Below are 6000 nucleotides of genomic sequence, written 5' to 3'. Positions count from 1 at the left end.
ATACAAAGGTTTTGGGGACCCCCCCCATCCAGTCATATAGAAAGGAAGGGTCGTCACAAGACCTTGAAATCTGTTTCAATCCTCTGGTTGAGAACACACATTAAAGAGCTAAATCATTTATCTTTCTCCTAACACTCCCATTCTACTTCCCCAGTTTTTGGGTAAGCTCTTTCCTGGTACTAAAGAGATCTAGTCTCCATACCGACAAAATTATAGGAGTCATCACAAATAAAGTTAGTAACAGGGAGGCTTGTCCCAGGGACTGGAAAACCTGGGTTGAATCATCTGGTCTAATACAAAAGGCAGCAGGAAGCTGCAAGGGGTGGCTCATTGAGAGAGTAACTGAGCCTGACAATAAGCAGGAGAAAGCTCTCAAGGTAGGAAGGGACCTTGCCCAAGAAGTAGGACAGAGTCTAACCGAGAGGGGGGGCGGTACCTAGCTGAAATTGGCATAAAGACTGTATGAGTCTGTGTTTTGTTTTTTCCAAAGACTTTGTTTTATTTTGGACTAGTGGGCAAGAGACTGAACTGGGGTTGAGGGCTGGAGGGGCTGTGTGTACCCAGAAGACTAAAAGTTCCCTTCTGGGGCTTGTTTGAACCTCTTTTTTGAGCTGGGTGAGTTCTTAAATGGCACTGAAGAGGGGAACAGAGGCAGGGTGATACAGGTTGACCTCTAGATCAGGAGGCAGCCACCCCTGTTACAAAGTTCCTCTCTCTCCCTGCACGAAAGACCGCCATGGGCAAGATGCTAAACATATCGCTCCAGCCTTGAGTTCATCCACCTGCAAAGCTGTGATCTGCTAGTGTTCTTAAATGGAAATGTAAAGAGCTGTATTTCAGGCCTGCCATTTGAGTAACTGGGCTTGAAAATTGTTAATCACATTTTGTGTTCTCTATGGGCTTCCAAAGGAAATAGCCCATTAACTATGCTCAGTGATCATCTTCAGCAGGTTAAATTGCCCCAATGGTTAGCACATGTGAAATCAAACTGAACTACACCAGATAAAATTACAAACTGATAAACACAATCTAAAACCTTATGTGCAAAACAACCCAACTTCCTAATGCCCTGAGTAAGAACTAAAAGACAAAGGATCACTTAAGATTGCAAAAGCTACAGTCATGTGAACTGAAAAGCATGGTATATTTGGAACTGATTGATGATTTCAGCCACCATACAATTCTTTTTATTGTTTGTTTCAATTATACAAATGCAAAAATTGAGGAAACAGCTTGATTAAGATTGAACTTCATTCTACCCAGTTACAAAACAAACATCGCTGCATATTGCAACAACTGTCAGATGAAAGATACAAGAAATCTTTTTTCTCAAAAATATTTTTATTAAAAATTGCTGTCTGCTGGAATTCCAGTGCAGACTGAAGTTTGATCAAGTTAATCAATTCATAGATTTCCAAGGCCAAAAGGGACCATTGTGATTATCTAGCCTGACCTCCTGCATAACACTGGCCATATAATTTCTGCAAAATAATTCCTGGAGCAGATCTTTTAGAAAAACATCCAATTTTGATTTTAAAATTGCCCATGATGGAGAATCCACACTAACCCTTGGTATTTTTTCCCAGTGCTTAATTACTATCACCATTAAAAATTTCTACTTAATGTCCAGTCTGAATTTGTCTAGATTCAACTTCCAGCCACTGGATCATATTATACTTGCCAGACTGAAGAGCCCAGGATTAAATATTTGCTTCCCATGAAGATACTCACCGAATGTAATCAAGTCATCCTTTAATTTTCTCTTTGTTAAGCTACAGAGATTCTTGTGGCTTTTCTCTGAATCCTCTCCAACTTATCAACATCCTTCTTGAATTGTGGGCAGGAGAACAGGACACAGTATTCCAGCAGCGGATGCACCGGTGCCAAATAGAGATATAAAATAACCTCCCGACTCCTACCGGAGATTCTCCTGTCTATGCAGCCCAGGATCATATGAGCTCTTTTGGCCACAGTATTACAGTGGGAGCTCAAGTTCAGTTGATTATCCACAATGATTTCCAAATCTTTTTTAGAGTCATTGCTGCCCAGAATCCTGGCCTACATTTGTTGTTCTGAGATGTATACATTTACTCGTATTAAAACACACATTGTTTGCTCGCGCCCAGTTTATCCTGCAGTCTAGATCGCTCTGTATCAGTGACCTGTCCTTTTCATTATTTACCATTCACCCAATATTTCTCTTATCTGCAAATTGTATCAGTGATGATTTTATGTTTTCCTCCAGATCATTGATTAAAATGTTAAATAACTTAGGGCCAAGAAGCAGTCCCTGCGGGACCCCACTGGAAACACACCAGCTCTGCTATGATTGTTCATTTGCAGTACGTTATTGAAAGACATTACCATTCTGGAAACATTACATATTGACCCACAAGGCAAAAAAAAGCACAATGAGGCATGGTAAACAGCACTCTGGGATTTTTGAAGGCACTAGCAAAGTGAGGAAGAACTAGGGAGGTACAAGAAGATTGGAGAAAATGTAGGTGATACCAGTGTTTGGAAAAAAGTAGGAAGAATGATTCTGGCAGTTGTAGTTCTAGTCCCACAGGACACTGCCTGCCTTGAAGACCGAATTCCATCGAATAATGTTACATTCCAGTAAGAAAGATGCCATCTTCCAACTGGACCACTGGAATTTTTAAGCTCTAGGACTATACCCTCTGGTAAGACTCGTTTCAATTCCTAGAAAAATAATGTAATACTAACAGTAAAAAAAACTTCTCTAAATGTCTGGAAGATAATAGAATTATGAGAAAAAAGCACAGCGTTAAAAAGAACAAATTATACCATATAAACTAGACTGGTTGTTTTTAATATAATTACTAAATGAAAGGAACTCAGTTGTTGAAACATATTGCTTTTAGCAAAGCATTTGCTATGGTGTGTCACAAATTCTTATTTGAAAAATTAATACCAGTTTAGATTGGAGATCAATCCATCTTCAGTTCACATGGGAGTTAAGGACCATAAACAAGAGCTAATGATAATTGGCAAAGAATTAGTGTGGGATTCTGCAAAGACTGGTGTCTGTTTTGGTCTTATTTAACATCTCATTAATGATCTGTTAATGAAGATAATATTAAAGTAGTAGGTGGTATAAGAAACTGTAGGAATAAAGAAATACTAGAAAGGGACTTAGTAGGATTAGAAATAGGTGCAGAAATTATTACTAAAATCAACCTGAACAAACACAAGCTAATATATTTGAAAAAAAAATTCAAAATAAGACTACAGCATTTAATGGGAGGGAGTCACTAATAATAATAACTGAAAAGCTGTGATACCAAAAGAGATTTGAAGAGGTGGGAATTATGGAGAATAAATTACATATGCAATGCACCTGGCACCAAAAAACAAACGAGACTTTAAGTAATATAACACAGGTCCTCTGTATATGCAACAGGAAGGTAAGAGCTTCTCTGTGGTAAGTTCTGATGAAACTTCAATTCAAATACAGCTTCTGACTCTCTCCCTTTGGTTTTAATAATAAATATTGCTTCCTAGCACTTATAGTGCTTTTTCACCTGGACATTTTAAAGTACTTTATCAAACTGAGGCAGTGTTATTAGCCCCAATTTGCAAATGGAGGAATGGGTGCAGAGAGGTTAGGCCATTTGACCAAGGCCCCACAGTAAGGCAGTTGCAGAGCCAGGGGCAGAGGGTAGGTCTGCTGATTCCTCCTATTGGGCTCAAACCACTGAACTATGAAGCTACTCAAGCTTTTTTCTTGTCTATTTTAAAACACAATTTTCTCACACAGAACCTGACTTTTGTTAGCATTTAACCTGCAATTTTGTGGATTACAGCCATTTGCAGATGTGGAGAGTGCCTTTTATTCTTGTGTAACTCTCCTAGCAATTTGTGTTCTAGAGACCTTGGACCTTTTGCTGCTCATTTTTCAGGTGTCTACAGATCACTGTGCAAGTAGAGCAGCAAACTATGAGTGATGAGAAAAACCTTGCCACATAAAGGGACTAATTTTCTTCTGTTATAGAGATTAATGGGATTCTGTTTTGGATACAAAAGAAATCTCTTAGTTGATGAACTTTACTATGATACTGGGAGGAAAATGCTCCCGATTGCTGTTCACTTTCTCTCTCCTGAAGTGCTTTACTCAACAGTTAGTTGTAGGGTGCTGAATAAGTCTGCTAGTTCCTGATGAGAATTAGTGATCAGCTCTTACGTTGGGAGAGGATGAAGGCTGTGTATGATTTAAGACCTTCTAAGGGAAAGTTAGGCTGTTAAAAACTTATGAGCTGGCGTCAAAGTCAAAAAGACATACAGCTTTTTCTGGGCAGCCATCTTGCTCTGGGGGGCTGAGAGTTCTGTGCTGGTTGCACAGTCAATACGATGCTAACCTGAGCTCTCTTAAGATTCCAGTGGCTCTTCTCTGGTTAAAATCTACTTCCTCTGATTTACCACTTCTGGTTTTTAAGTAAATAAGTAATGTCACACCTGCATAGTAGAAACAACAAAATTATGCAGCAGCATATTTTAAACTTTTAAACTCAACAATTTTCTGGCTCAAAATGTTCAGCATTTGGAGCTACCATCCAGAGACACAACCTCTGTACCTATTACACTGCTGTGTGAGAGACATGGGTTTAATTTCTAGTCCCTGCCTCTTCCTCTCCAATACAACACGGCAAAGGCGTTGCACACAGATAATCAGCACAGGCACCACAGAAAATACAGTACAAGAACGGACTCTAGGCAGTTTGAAATAGTTGTTGAATGAAGTTATTATTAAAGTGACCATATCAAAATCAAAAATCCAGGACACTTTTGTGGTGATATAGAGGAGGTGTCTTGTGTCCCTCCCTGTCAGTCTGGAATGAGGCCCCCCCTCACGTCCACACCTGTGTGGGCAAGCTTTAGGCAGAGGATTAGCTCTCCACAGACCCTGAGGCTGGGCGGGGCAGACAAGTAGTCTATAGCCCAACAAGGCTTCTCAGGCCGGAGTGAAGCTACCACCTCAGGGGTGGGGTAGCAAGGGGGGAGGGAGACGCAGGCCCTCCTGACTCCATTGTGTCCCAGCCCAGGGCCCGAGCAGTGGCAGAGCGTTCCACCACTGGGTTAGCGGAGCTCCAGCCGCAACTCACTGGGGTGCTCAAGTGTGAGCCCAGCCAGACCTAAGTCAGCTACCCCCAGCTACTTTCTCCACCCGTATCTGTGCACTTGCAGCCATGGGTCATAATCTGCCTTCTCAGTGTACATCGCCAGTGGCAGTCCAACCACTCCCTCGCCATGTGGGCTGTCCAACAACTCAGGTGGGTTGGGTGAATCCTTGCAGCAGCCAGGGGCCTCACTGGCTCCTCTCTCCAGCAGTGGGCAGGAGAAGTCCTTCTGCTTCAGCAGCTGCCTCCTGTCTGAGCTGTAGGGCCCACTCTTTATAATTCTGGTTCCTGTTCTGGCTCCATCCCTCTGCATCCAGAATGGTGGGCAGGGCTTCCCTGGCTCCTCCCTCCAGGGGTTGAGTGGCAGGCCCTCCCTGTCAGTCTCAGAGGGAGTCCACACCCCCTTGCTACATACCCACCTACTAAAGCCCAGCTTCTGATCTCCGGGGCTGGTCATGTCCCCTTTCCCCAGTCGGGATAATGCATCCACCTCGGTGTGCTCCTTACCAGCTCTATGTTATAAGTGAAGGCGAAGGGTTGCAAAGTCAGGTAACAGCGTATCAGCCAGGCATTGCTGTCCTTCATTTGTTGTAGCCACTTCAGCAGGGAATGGTCAGTCACCACAATGAAGGGGCTCCTGAGGAGGTAGTAATGGAGGGCTTCTAGTGCCCACTTGACCGCTATGGCTTTCTTTTCAATTACTGAGTAATTGCACTCCCGTGGGAACAACTTTTGGCTTATATACAGGACCAGGTATTCTTCACCCTCGATGTTCTGTGAGAGGATGGCCCTTAGTCCCACTGTGGACAGATTGGTTTGGACCACGAAACTGCATGTAAAGTTTGGGCTCTGGAGCATGGTT

The sequence above is a fragment of the Emydura macquarii genome, unplaced genomic scaffold (genome assembly GCF_026122565.2).
Source record: "Emydura macquarii macquarii isolate MOO-44397 ecotype Brisbane River unplaced genomic scaffold, CSIRO-AGI_Emac_v2 contig_212, whole genome shotgun sequence".
NCBI lineage: Eukaryota > Metazoa > Chordata > Testudines > Chelidae > Emydura > Emydura macquarii.
Note: the sequence above shows the minus strand (reverse complement) of the source record.